This window comes from Cebus imitator, unplaced genomic scaffold, assembly GCF_001604975.1.
Source record: "Cebus imitator isolate Cc_AM_T3 unplaced genomic scaffold, Cebus_imitator-1.0 Scaffold219, whole genome shotgun sequence".
Classification (NCBI taxonomy): domain Eukaryota; kingdom Metazoa; phylum Chordata; class Mammalia; order Primates; family Cebidae; genus Cebus; species Cebus imitator.
The window spans coordinates 2131885-2146582 of NW_016107534.1; the positions used below are offsets into that span (position 1 = coordinate 2131885).

The 14698-nt window shown below is 39.8% G+C and overlaps 1 protein-coding gene across 2 annotated transcripts in view; it reads left to right on the plus strand.

Annotated features, from left to right (window-relative positions):
* Positions 1-14698, plus strand: part of SND1 (staphylococcal nuclease and tudor domain containing 1) — a 459246-nt gene that overhangs the window by 141421 nt on the left and 303127 nt on the right. The window lies entirely within an intron of this gene.

Here is a 14698-nt window from a genome sequence, read left to right on the forward strand (position 1 = left end):
TCAGGCTAGAGTGCAGTAGTGCCATCTTCACTCACTGCACCCTCAACTTCCTGGGCTCCAGCAGTTCTCCTACGTCAGCCTCCCAGACAGCTACGACTACAGTCACATGCCGCCACACCCAACTAATTTTTGTTTTTATTTTTTGTAGAGACAGGAGACAGGGTCTCACTATTTTGCCCAGTCTGGTCTCTAACCCTTGGACTCAAGTGATTCAGCTGCCTTGGCTTCCCAAAGTGCTGGAATTAAAGGCATGCATCACCATGCCCAGCACTACTTTTTTTTTTCTTAATTGTGATAATGCATACATAACATAAAATTTACCATCTTAACCATTTTTATTTACAGCTCAGAAATGTTAAGTATATTCCCATTATTGTGAAGTATATCTATAGAACATTTCATCTTATAAAACTGAAACTTCGTCCCTATTAAATAGTAATTTCCCTTTCCCCTTCTCCTAGCCCTGGGTATGCATCCAGCTCTACTTTTTTTTTGACAGCTGGCTTAAGAGAAGTTCCTAGACTTCATTCAGAAACATTGCATGATAAAATATGTGATAACAAATCTGGTTAGTTTTTCATCTTACTATAGTAGAAAAATGACATTTTGCTGGTATTTTGGGCCTCCCGTGATTTGCCATGCCCGTTAACCCTTTCTTTATTTACATCCCATTTTATGTAATATAGTAACCACGTTGACACATTTAAGCTAACTTTAGTCTTCCATTTCTATCATGATTGCAATTTACAAAGCCATGAATGCAGCCTTCCTGTGGTTGGGCTTTAAAACTACAAAATGATTCACTGTCCATGAGAGTGTTCGACAGCATATTAGGTAGAAAAACGATCATAGGTTATATTGTATAATTTTTGTATCTTGCACATTCTATGGATTAGGCACATACTGTGACTTGAAAGTCTCTTTGTGTTACCAATTGTTGAATCTTTTGGGCATTTCTCAATTATCACATATTTTAACTGTGGAAGCTCTTTATGTGCACCAGTTCCTTTTTTATTGGGTCTTTTGTGCATATTTGCACAGTGTAGGTGGCCATGCTATGTGGGGGCAGGCCAGGTGAAGGTGGTGATGTGGAATAGGTAAGAGGGAATTTTCCCTGCAGTGTTTTTTATCAAGAGATGTGGACTGCTGCTATCTGATGGTCCCTTTTCTTTGTCCAATTGTGGCCTGCAGAGAGGGGGCTTTTAGCTACTATGTCTGGATCCAGTAAGGAGACAGAAAGCATAGCAGTTATTTTAACAGAGAACATAATGTAAGAAATGATTACCTAGATGTGGGAATGCTAATAAGGTGAAAAAAAGAACCGTAAGGGTAGCATGGAGGTAATAACTACAAGGTGTAGCTCCTGCCCTCTAAGGTTGGGGGAATAAGAAAAGAAAACATGTAAAAATGTAGAAGTTTAGCTCTTGCTTTCTCTGCCATTGTGGTGGGTGCTTAACTTCGCTTTTGGCCATGTCTTCTTATAAGACTTCCAGGATTAAGCAATTCCTGGCCAAGAAAAAAAAGCAAAATAGTCCCATTCCCCAGTGGATTCAGATGAAAACTGGTAATAAAATCAGGTACAACTCCAAGACACTGGAGAAGAACCAAGCTGGGTCTGTAAGGAATTGCACATGAGATGGCACACATATTTATGCTGTCTGAAGGTCACAACCATGTTACCATATCAAGGTGAAAATGTCACCACTTTCTGGAGAATTTGACAGTGTTTCCTCTCTGGATGTGTTATGAATGCCTTGGTTGGCTGGGTTCAGTAATAAATATGTGAGAGCTTTCATTTCAAAAAAAAAAAAAAAAAAAAAAACAACCATAGAAGTTTAGAGGGGGACCATGAGAAACTGGGACATAGACTGCTGTCAACTGATGCTTGTGTCTCTAAGCTTGGAGACTAGTATTAGAACTCCAAGGTCTTGGGACCCAGACCTCCCAGGAGTGCTGCCAGTTGATTAATTCTGATGAATCTGAGGAGGTGTGATAACCTATTTCTGGGAGTGTTAGGAAAACAGCAAGCTGAACTTGCTTGCTGCTACTGGAACAAGCTACCATTGCTGGGAGGAAGAAATAGTACGCGGGAGCCACTGGCAGACTTGAATAGGAAAGACCTGCCCCTTCTTCCTATGCCGGCTCCCTCTGGCACCCCTTATTGACAAAGCCTAAGGAAGCCAACTGGCAAGGCACAAACAGGGTCTGCAGGTTCCCTGCCCCAACATCACCAAGAAAAAGTTTAGAAAGATCAGTTTTAAAACTGAATGACCATAGGATCATAATGGGAACAACTACTGTAACCAACTTGTTCCAGTTTGGTGAGCTTCCCAGGGTGGGCAAGCATGCATTACATGTAGAAATTAATTGACCTTTTCAGGTCTGAGGAACATGTGTGATGAGTGAGAAGCCAGTAGGTAATCGTTCTTGCTACCACAGCGGTTGGGAGTCAGATGAGAGAGAGGAACTACATGGATTCTGGGCTCGAAAGATCTTTGTGGGAGTTCTTTGCTCTGCAATATGTGATATTGGGCATGCTATTTGTCTGGCACCTAACTTCTCAGGTCTCTGTGAAGTAATGCTATCATAATTCGAGCTTTATTTGTTATTGTGAGGATTAGAATTAATATGTTTAACGTGCAAGCACATAGCAGGCACTCAGAGTCCGTGGTGTTTGTTTTGCTTTTAAATGAATTGTAGAAATTTTGAGTAGTGCCAACCCTTTGTGTTAAGGGAGTTAGGCTGGGGTGCCAGCAGTAGGAAAGGTAAGGGTGTTGTTGTCACAATGCAATGGTGATGGGATTAGCATGAAAACACTGTTAAATAGGCACCATTTCAGTTGTTTTATGGCTGGAAGAACAAAGGTATTTAGGGTGACATTACATGAAGCAGGAGATAAAACTGTATTCTCACAGATAAAGGCACCAGTCCCATGTCATTTCCCCCACAGTTACAGAGCGAGAAGTTCCCCATTCTTTCCCTCCTGCCCTCCACCCCCACCTGACTGTTCTGTGCCCTGTGACTTGCCTGCCTATTCACTAGGTACAACCAGCTGGAGAAAAGAACCCCAGCAAGTTCCTGAGCATGGCTTCAGGTTTCTTATGGTCCCTTCACGTAGTAGGGAAAGTCATGCTACGTATATGTATATACAGTGAAATTGCTGTGCTAGCTGGGTACTGAATCTATATGCCCATGCTGTTCATAGTTCTTTTAAGTTTATTTGCCCATATTTCTCCACGGCAGTAGTGGGTGATAAATGTTGGAGTTTTCCGATTGATGTCAAGTAGACTGTACAGTAAAAGAAAGTCATCTTCCTTCTGTAATGTTAGACTGGTATCTGTCCTGAGAAGATATAGGCCTCATTTTACTGAATATTTATGCACAGGCTTAGAATGCTTTGAATTTGGTGGATAAAATATGTGGCACTAGACCTGGCATCCTGATTTAGACCTTGGAGGAATGCAGCTTAGCAAGGCAGAAACCCAGTGTCTAAAGGGAGACCTTTCTGTGTGAACATACATAATTCAGTCTTGTGTTTTGAAATGCACAACAATTTATTGCACAAATTTGACTGGAAATCTGGCTCAGTTGAAGGTTCCACTGGCACCAGCTAAATAATGGTGTCATATCCAGCCTCATTTTCCCTTCTGTGTTCTTCCAGGAAGAAACTTTAATAATAATTATTATTTTTTAATATACTGAAGAAAGGAAGACATTTACAAAGAAGCGTTTCTCCGACAAAATGATATTATCCTCTGAATGGGCTCACCTGCTTCTGCTGTCCGTTACAGAGAAACTTGGTTTCCTGTTGTCGGAGATTTATTTTCTTTTCCTCTTGTTCTTTTCCCCTCTTCTATAACTGTGGGAGCGTTTGTGGCACATCCCTGTGCTGGATGGGTTTCATCTGGCTTGGTGCCTGTACTTTAAGTAACGGGGTTGTCTCTCCTGAGGGCATTCGCTCTCCATTTTTAGCCTGGATATGAACAGTAAGAAATGTGGGAGAAGATTTCTCCATTACTAGAAAACATGATTTGGGGCCAACTGGTTAATTATGAGCTTCCAGTGGAAAGGGAAGTAGTGCCAGAAGGGCATAGCCAGTTGTGATATACTGGTCCCTGCTGCCACCGGTTACCATACCAGTTTCCATTGCCTTGAAAACCTTCAGTCCTGCTTTGTCTTTGAAGGGTTCTTTTCTCTCTTCTCTTTTTCCCCTACTGCTTTTAAATTTTGGCTTCTTATTTGTAGATTTTTTAAAATGCCCTTTCCAGTGAGGGAATCACCCCCTCTTATGTTGATGCTGTTTTTAGTTGATATTCACAACTATTAGCTAGGTAGAAACGGCTCTTCTACAGAGACACTAATTATATTTTATTTCTTCTCAGCTCTGTTTGCTTATTTAATAGCACACAAAGAGTACATTTCATTCACCAAAACTGTATGTCAGTATTGCTGCAGATGAGTCTTTCCAGAACAAAGGAACAGCTCTATGATCTTTCACTACCCTTTCCTTCTTTTCTTCCAATTCAACCTCAGAATATACCAACCCTGTGTTTACTTAGGGTTAATCTCAACTTCATGAGTTTTTTTGAGGAAGCTGGCTCTTTTGATTCCACATTAGGAAAATGTTCATTTTTATATGGTAGTTTACTATCATTTATTTTAGTGTTGAAATATTTTTAGTTTATCGGTTCAGCTTTCTTTGAACTCTGAATAGTATTATATGTGTTTTGTAAGGATTTCTGCTAACTTAGCTAATAATAGATTGAGGGTGTGCTTTTTTCAAGATCATAAGTAAAATAATTCATTATGTCAAACTTGCAGGTGTAGAGAGAATAGAAGGTTGTTTTAAACTCTTAGCCAGGTCAAAAGAGAGCATACTGATTATTTCGGTTTTGTAAATTTAGATTTTCTCTAACATTAAACACAGGCTGCCAAAAGTACTACTTTTTCATTAGTGATTACAAAGAGTGTAGGTTTTGCAGTTTTACAGTGAGATTTCTAGTTAGATGTTTTCTAATCTTTATTCATTACTGGACTTATCTTTGTTAGTGTAAAATCATATTTAGTAATAGTAGCCAGAAGGTTGAGGAATAGCTTGTATCCAACTAGTGTAGTTTAAGCACTCTTCATTCTATGAATTTACTAACAATGGTGTGAAGCTGTAATAATGTAACTGCCCTCCCCTTCAGAGTTCACTTTGAAATTTACTAACCAGATTTATTAAATCCCATAATCACAAGAAATAGAGTTTGAGTTGTCAAAAATAAATTTTTTAGGTAGGCCCTTCTGTATTTCCCATTATATTCCCTCAGTATGTTAATATTTCTAGGAATCTGGCATTATGCTGGGCACTTTCTAGGTACCATAGACACCTTTTTTTTCTCTTTCATAGACATTCCCTCCTGTAGTCTGGTAGAGGAGGGAGGACCCAAGTGATTAGTTCTGTAACTTTGTCTTATCTCGTCTTCTGACCCTTGACATTTTTGCCCTTGTTAACATCCACGTTACATGCTGTAAAACTTAGCTAAGTAGCTTTGCTTCTTAGCAGCAGTAAAAGTATAGATTAGGTTTTCTCATGAAGTCTATATTTGCCCAAATGTTCCTTGAGTGTGAACTTAGAGTTGCCTTAATTTGTACTAATTAGCTTGTTTCTGATTTTTTACAAAGTTTTGAAATAATTTTGCTTGGTTTTCACCACAGAGTCATAAGTAAGTACAGATAATTTTTATTTTGCCGAGTATTTTTTTTTTACTTTTGAGATGGAGTCTCACTCTGTTGCTCAGGCTGGAGAGCAGTGGTGTGATCTCAGCTCACTACAACCTCTACCTCCTGGGTGCAAGCGATTCTCCTGTCTCAGCCTCCCAAGTATCTGAGATTACAGGCACACACCACCATGCCCAGCTAATTTTTGTGTTTTTAGTAGAGATGGGGTTTCACCATGTTAGTCAGGCTGGTCTTGAACTCCTAACCTCAGGTGATCCACCCACCTCAGCCTCCCAAAGTGCTCGGGCATGAGCCACTGTGCCTGGCCTATTTTGCTGATTCTTAAGAGGAAACCAAGACAAGCTCCTACCAAGTAGGAGGCCAGTAGGTTGAGCCAGAATCACTGTCTAGAGCCCCGATCTCCAGTAAATCAGCATCAAGCTGCCTACTACTCTTCGTTATTTGGCTGCCATGAGATATTCAGGGAATGTTTGATTTCAAGGTCCAGGACAGCTCTTTTCCTCATTTAATTTTTAAAAATTAAAATAATTAGCTGGGTGTGATGTTGCATAGTCTCAGCTACTAGCCAGGCTGAGGTGGAAGGATTACATGAGCCTGGAACGTCAAGCTCTTTTCCTCATTGCCTTCAGGAGAACTGAACTCAAGCCTTATTCTCCTCAAAAATTTGATGTACTTTCTCCCTCGTTTTCCCAGGCTTACTGGATGAATCCTCACTGTTCCTCTAGGAAAAGTAGCACAGACTTCATTCTCTCTTGGAGCAGATATTTACTTTCAGAGGACTTTGGGGATGGGAAAAGTTTGTGTCTGGTTACATGTTGGAAGCCATGACTGCACCGGGAAAGGAAGATGGGGCAGGGATCCAGCATCTTTTTTTTTTTTTTTTTTTTCCAAGTTTTCTTCAGTGGCATGGGAGCCACTTTGCTGCTGGTGGCCCAACTTTTTGTAAGCCTTCATGTCCTTTGGCATTTAGGTTCGTGAGGAGTAATGCGGTTTTTTAATTTCACCCTTCCCCCGCCCCCTGCAGTAGTATTTGTAGCTGAGTGAAGGGATTGCATATGGAGTCCCTAGAGCCTTTAATTTATTTAAAAGTCCTGACTGGGTCTTGGGAAAACAAAGACCTGATGCTTGGCTCTTGTTATTTCCTCCCCATCCTTCTCTCTGTCCTCTTCCCTCTCCCATCCTTACCGCGTCTGAGCAATAAATAGCAAGTGCTTCTGAAATACTCTTAGTTGGCTAATATTATTGAGTAGAACAATCTCTAGAGGCAGATTTTCTTTTCTTACATGATGGTCTTGAAAATGGTACTTTAATTTTAGGATATGCAGGTTGCTGTGGAATATAATCATATGCTGTGCGCTGGAGATAACGGGGCAGTCTCTTTAAGGGCATGAGGCTGTCTAAATTTGCTTTAGTTCCTTCCCTGCCGATCCTGTGAAAAGCTTCTTCTCCTACTGGCAAGTTGCCAGGAGACATTTGTAACCAGGACTGTTTCTTGGAATTGCCACTGCCTCCTCTTTTCTGCTGTCACTGTGGCTAGTGTGGGTCCAGACCCCTGGGTGTCTTTGTGGGCTTGGACAGGAGAGGGTCAAGACCTGCCTACTGTTGCCATTCCCTGTCATGGCCAGGTCAGTTTGCTGTCTTAGATTCTCAGATCCCACATCCAGTCTTCCAGTTGGAACTAAGGAATATTTGGAAATTTTGTTTTGCCACTGTTACTACAATGTTTCCTGGTGTCTTATTTGCATAGAAGTTGAAGGGGCATTGAATTCTCCCATTGTTACTAACCTACTTACTTATTTTTATTTTTTATTTTTATTGAAATATTTTGGCATTAATCAAGTTCCCCAGGGTAGCTTTCTGCCTTTAATAAAACTCTGACCCCACCCCCTACCCTGCCTTGTTTTATCGCCTTTGATTTAAAAGTCATGGGGCCAAAAGCCTAAAATACAGACATTTTTGTGGCCCACAAACCTCCTTGTTACTTATTTAAAAATTCAGGTGGCCACATGCAGCGGCTCATGTCTATAATCCTAGCTCTTTGAAAGACTGAGGCGGGGTGGATCACTTGAACCCATGAGTTTGAGATCAGCCCTGGTAACAAGACCCTGTCTCTACAAAAAATTAAAATAATTAGCTAGGCATGGTGGTGCATACCTATAGTCTCAGGTACTTGGAAGGCTGAGATGGATGGATCACGTGAGCCTGGAACGTCAGCGCTGCGGTGAGCCCTCATTATGCCCTTGCATCAGGAGCAGCAACATAGCGAGACTATGTCTCTTAAAGAACAAAAATTAAAAAGCACGTTTGTGGGAATCACACCAGACCTACTGAATCAGATTATCTGGTGTGGGCTTGGTAGTTTGCGTGGTTATAAACTCCCACGTGATTCTTAAGCACACTAAAACCTGACAACCACTGACAGGTGGTGATTGTCTTTTGGCAGTAAAAAACCAAGAGCTGCAGTGTCTAGCTCACAAGCCATGAGTCTCTAGGGTACCTGGGATCAAAATCCCAGCTTTGCCATTACTAGTTATGTGACCTCAGGGAAATTACTTAAACGCTAAGCCTCAATTGCCTTCTGGTAAAAGGGGATCGTGATCCTAACCTGGTAGGATTGCTATTAGCATTAAGCCTATATTTGATAGTGTTATCCATAACTATTATTATTCTTTCAGTTCTAGTGCTTTTCACAGGTGCTAATAGAGCCTTAAAGATGGGATCAGCAGGATCAAATAGGGTTGCCAGAAAGATTGAGAAATTGGAGGGTCCTACACAAGCAGTGAAACACTTAAGGGAGCTAGTTATCTTCATAATCACCTCCTTCTGACCTCACACCTGTACATTGTATCACATAGGTTCCAGTTTTTTAAAAAGTTTTATTTCAATTTCTACCGTTTACCATTTCGTCTTTGCTTCCTGGAATATATGCTAAATGTATTGCATTGTTGTGAATTTGGCATTTGCCCAGATCATGTCTCTGTTACAGACTCTTTACTTTTAAGAGGCATTTCGAGTGGAGAGTATGAAACAGAGCTGGTTGGAAATAAAGCTGTTTTTTATTTGAAACAACTCTTGAGGTGTTTAGATCTGTGAAGCTTCTGTCTATGGTCCTTTAGGAATAGTTAGGTATCTTAGGAAGATAAAAGATACCTTCCATTTGGCAAAGGTGGTTACAGTTTTAAACCTTGCTCGCGCTGCTGGCTTGTAGCTTTCTAGTTAGCAGACCTGCCTTTTATAGAACGTGTTACTGTTTGTGTTAAGGACCATAAAACAGTGGCCATCCCTGTGTGTTCTGTCTCCTGGCTGCCAAGGGAATTGAAAGGTCTTAATTGTAAATATGCCCAGGGCATGTGGTAATGCTCCTATTTTAAGTCTATAATTGAAATGGAAATTGCAGCCTTTGTTTATTAAAATGGCATGTGTGGCAGGGCAACTGGGACTGGTCCATTATTTACTGTTTGAAATTTTATCCATTTTAATCTGATCATGTCTGTAGTTCATATTTTAATTCAACAGTCAATTTTAAGATCATCCTGGAGTATAATTCCACTTGGGTACATTAATTCATATATTATAGTTGAGTCTCCTTTTAAAAATAAAAATCAAACTTGTTTTTGACCCTGTTATAGCATGTTTGTAATTAAATTATTTCTTCTGCCTCACAGAAGGATATATCTAGGGAAGAGTATCCTTTTTTCGAGGAAATAAATGGAATTTAGTGCATTTCTTATGAGGAAAAGAATGGCCCGTTATTCTGCTGAAGGAAGGAATCAAAGTTTGAGATACTGTGAGAAATGGGAAAGGGTGATCAAAGAAGCTTTGGAGATATTCTCTCCCTCAACACTTCCGTCTTAAAAAAGAAAATCTAAGTTTATAGAATAACATAGCAAACATCTGGGTTCCCTTTTCAGCCTTGATATTCTTCCCTGTGTGCTTCAGAGCCTTGTTTTTTTGCCTTTTTTAATGTTGTGTATTACAGAGACAGTTGAAAGTCCCTGTGTACTTGTCCTCAACCCCATTTTCCCCCTTCTCATTTTCTCTTTCTGTTTCCACCCATTCCACATCAGTAACCATTATGTTTTTTTCATTTCTGTGCATTTTTATTCTTTTTCCGCTTACGTAGCTCTATGAATAATATACTATTGTTTGTGTCTGTTTTTAGTCTGCCTTTATATGGGGTTTTACTATATCAGTCTACAACTTGCTTTTCCAGCTCAATTTTGTTTTTTAAATCTGTCCGTTTGCTGTGTTGCTGTAAATCAGCCTACTGTGTATTCCATTGCGTGACTATACCATATCCAGTATTAATATGTTGTTTTACTTGCCTTGCTATGCTTTTTGGCACACTTAATGTATACTTGGAATTCTTTAGCGAAGTACTTGTTTATATTTTTTCCCAATTCATCTATGGGTTTGTTTCTCTTTTTCTTATTGATTCTCAGTTATTTACTGAGTAAATCAAAGTAATCAGAAAAGAACCCTCACCAACTCTCAGAACCACATCTATCCATCCACCTACTGGAATCTGTGTCTGTACACCTGCGGGTGAACTACTGGTGCTCTCTGGAAAGCCATTCCCTCCATGACATGGACATTGCTTTAGCAGTTCTCTTCTCCCTCTTCTTTGCTCCCCATTAGACCATTGCCTGTTATTTCTCCAATCTGAAATCAAACCCAAAAATCTTACCTTTGCTCTGCTGATTCCCTGCCAGGGAAGGCACACGCCACCATAATCTCTTCGTACGTACTTCATGACACAACTTTCTAAAGGACTGTATATATGGGTAACCCTTGAATAGTGTGGGATTTAGGAGTGCCAGCCTCCCACATGGTCAAAAATTCATGTGTAGAACTTTTTACTCCCCCCAAAATCCAACTACTAATAGCCTACTGTTGACCAGAACGGGAGAGGTTGGTCTTGCTGTCACAGGGGTGGAAGGGGCAGGAGAAAATCCACATATAAGTGGACGTGCACAGTTTAAACCCGTCATTCCAGGGTCAGCTGTTCTTGCTGTCTTCAGGGTTTTTTCTTACTATTCTCTTGTACACCCATTTCTAGTTTCAACCAGGCTTTTACCCCTTTGGCTCTACCAAAACTATCCTCATCAAGCTACCAGTGACTCACACTTAGCTAGATTCAAAGTGCAAATCTTAGTTCCAATTTTTGCTTGCCTTAGTTTGTGGCATTTGACACAGTTGATCATTCCTTCTTGTCCATTTGTTTTCCTTTCTTGGTTTCCAGGACAAATGTATTTTGCTGGGTCAGACCAAACTCTATGTTTGTATACCCAACTGCCCATTCAACATCTCCACTCAGGTGTCTAATAGCTGAAGCTCAGTGTGTCTTCTGATCTTACCCTTCTCCCTCTGTCTATTCTATTGGTGATCTTCCCCATCTTATTTGATGACCTCACACATGTTTCCATTTGCTCAGATAAAAAAGGAGTCATTCTTGATTCCTCCTTTTCTTTCATTCCTAATGTTCCATCTGTCTTCTTTCAGAATGTTTCCAGTTCTGACCGCTTCTTACCTTCCTCACTGCTGTTGGCTTGATATACTCTCCCATGATTTCCTGTCCAGATTACTATCATAATGCCCTAATTTGTCTCCTCTGCTCCATCCTTTTCTTGCTACAGTGTGTGTTTTCAATACAAAAGGCAAAGTAATTCTTTCAAATGTGAGGTCAGGTCTGTGTCTTCATCTCCTGCTGCCTCCCCTCCTGCATTCTGCTCTGGCCGCAGTGGTGGTGCCTTTGTTGTTAACGTGCATTGGCTGTTATCTTTGCCTTTCTTCGGATGACTGGGCATTCCATACATCTTTAAGTTTTTGATAAAATGTAATCTCAGTGAGATCTGCCCTGATCTCATTACAGCCGTGTCCCTATACCCCTGTTCCCTCTCCTGCTCTTCATGTTCTTTCTTCCATTTCACTTATCCCCACTAACAGTCAGTGCCTTCTTTGACTTTTCACTTCATTCAGGATGTCTTTTCAGTACAGAACTTTTAAAATTTTAGTGGATCCACGTATATCAACCTTTTTTTTTTTTTCTAATAATTTGTGACTCTTAAGAATTTTTTATTTTCTACACTTTAAGAAAATGAGCTACAATATACATATAAAAATTTAACCATCTTCACCATTTTGAGTATATATATCAATGATAATTTATATTTGGGCTGGACACAGTGGCTCATGTCTGTAATCCTCACACTTTGGGAGGCCAAGGTGGGCGGATCACAAGTTCAGGAGATTGAGTCCATCCTAGCCAACATGGTGAAACCCCATCTCTACTAAAATATAAAAAATTAGCCAGGCGTGGTGGTGTGCGACTGTAGTCCCAGCTACTCAGGAGGCTGAGGCAGGGGAATCACTTGAACCTCGGAGGTGGAGGTTGCAGTGAGCTGAGATCATGCCACTGTATTCCAGCCTGGTGACAGAGCAAGACTCCATCTCAAAAAAAATAATAATAAATAAAATTAATTAAATAAATGAATTATTATACATTCTTTTCACCTTCATTTCTCCCTCATTTATGAAAATCCTGCAGTATCCCAAGATCATTAAGTTTTGTGGGTACAATGTTTAAGAATGAGCTAGGTAAAATTAGGCCTGAATGGGGCTTGAGAATAAGGACTTCATTCAAGTTTTCTTTCACAACCTCCTAATGAACATTGACTAGCGTCCAAATTTTGGCAATTAGCCAAAAATGCCTTCCTGAAAACATGCCAGCTATACCTTTAGATGCTGAGAGGTGGGTATTGGCCCTCCTTCCCAAACTGGTGAGAGGTACAGATGACTGACGTTACCTCTTCCATCTCTAATGTAAGTCATTGTAGGGCCTACATGCAATGTCATTTCTCAGATGTACAGTGATTACAGCACATATTGGTTTGTATGTTATCCACCCACAAGTTTATAAAGCAAGCATTTTTTCCTATTTTTATTTTTTAAAAAATATTTCCATGTAAATTAGAATCTAAACAAGACACTTCTTTTTAAGCAGGCAAGATTCAGCTAAAGTCCTGTTTTCTGAGAATGCATTCCATACCCCAATTGCCTCTTGGAGATTTCAAAGGCTTTTATATACCTGGTAATTTGCAGGAATTGCTTTTGTTTTGTAGTTTCTCAGGGACTTCTAATATCTCTCTTGTAAGATGTTTGCAGATGTCAATAGCTACTAGCTCTGAAGGGTTAGAGTAACAAGATCATTCTGTGGTATCTTGTTTTCTGTTTGTGCTATTAGTTCTTTTCTAGCTTCATGAGAGACATATAATCAGACTCTGAAGGTGCCCTTTTTTTATTGGGGTGTTCGTTGATACATTATTTATTTTCCTTCATTCTTTTGAGGATATTTTGTTCTATGGAGTGTCTTAAAAGCAAGATTCTCATTTAGACAACCATTTTCACACATTTAGTTGTACCTCATCCCATAATCTTCATTTGAAGGCTTGTAACTGTGTTTCTTACCTTTTATTCCTAGTTTTGGAATTACTGACATTCCCAACTGACATTCCCGTGTACCTCTGTGCTGTTTCAGAATACTGTATGTAGGGAGACAGATGTAGTGGTGCATACCTGTAGTTCTAGCTACTCAGGAGGCTGAGATAGAAGACTGCCTGAAGCCAGGAGTTCAAAACTAGCCTAAGCAACATAGTAAAACTCCATATCTTAAAAACAAGCCAACAGAAAAGAGAATATGTAGAGTAAAGTGTAGGATTTTGGGTTCTGAGTTCTGAGGCAAATCATAAGGCTGTGTAAGGTCAGCGTCGTTATTTTGTTCAATTCATTTTTGAAAATGTTCGCTTGGTCTTTAGTAATCACACAGCTACCCTCAGAAAATAGAATGTCCTCTTGTTTGGTAAATATGAATGCACTGACACTTCTTTATTCCTGAGGGCTGATTCTGATAACCATTGATTTTTGTCTTTATTAAAAATCCTGTTTATTACTGGCACCTGGTATCTTCTGTCTGGCAAGCATTCTTACCATTTGATTGAGTGTCATCACCAACTCTGTTTTACGGCTTATATGTCACACTTGGCTCTTAAAGAGATCTCTAATTTGTGATCTATTTTTATAAAATATCTATAATCCTGTACATCTGTCCCTAGTGTTAACCAGCATTCCCCTAACCCAGGCAATTTCTATTCATCCCATTTCCTTTATTTTCTATAAGAAAACCTCAGTGTTACTTTGTTCCCCTAAAGACTGTCATGTTTACGGTCGTATCCTTCCCATTAGACAGTGATCATGACACACCTGGGCCTTGATCAGAGCTCAGCCACCCCAGTGTCTCCTGTTTGGAGTATGTTGACTTCCACATATGATCTGGGAGAATGAGCTGCCTTAGATTTTTAGGAGAGCATTGGAATGATGTTAATTATGCCCTCTGTCCCCACTTTTTTTTTTTTTTTTTAACCAGGAAGCAGAAAACAGTTGGATAGTGAAACTCAAATTTCATGAAATATGAAACTCAAATTTCCTTGACACTGAAAGTGTTCTCTACATTCTCTTAGGAGATTTTCTTGGTCATAGTGAATTGAAATGTTTATATTATATGCTAAGGGCATGGAGGCTTAGTTTGCATCTAGGAGGAAGCATCTATTTCATAGATCCCCTTAACCATAATGCCGACCTTAGGATGATTTTTAAATGGGGCATTAAGATGATGAAGACTTTTTACTTAAGAGTAGTGGCTATTTAGGAAAACACTTAAGAATATCTTCTTTGAGTACAGTTTGAACTACACAGAGGTGTCTCATTTTGTTGGGTGCATAGTATATGGCAAGATTCAGCCAGGTTGGATAAGCATAGAGGATGGGGAATCCATGGTGTACATCTAGGGTAGGGGTTAGTCCTTGATTTTCTCCTTTCTTTCTATACGTTTTGCAAATATTTTCCTAGAGATTCTCAAATCTGTAAAGCAAGTCCTGTTTACAGGATTTGGGTGATTACAAACACTTTCTTATTTGTG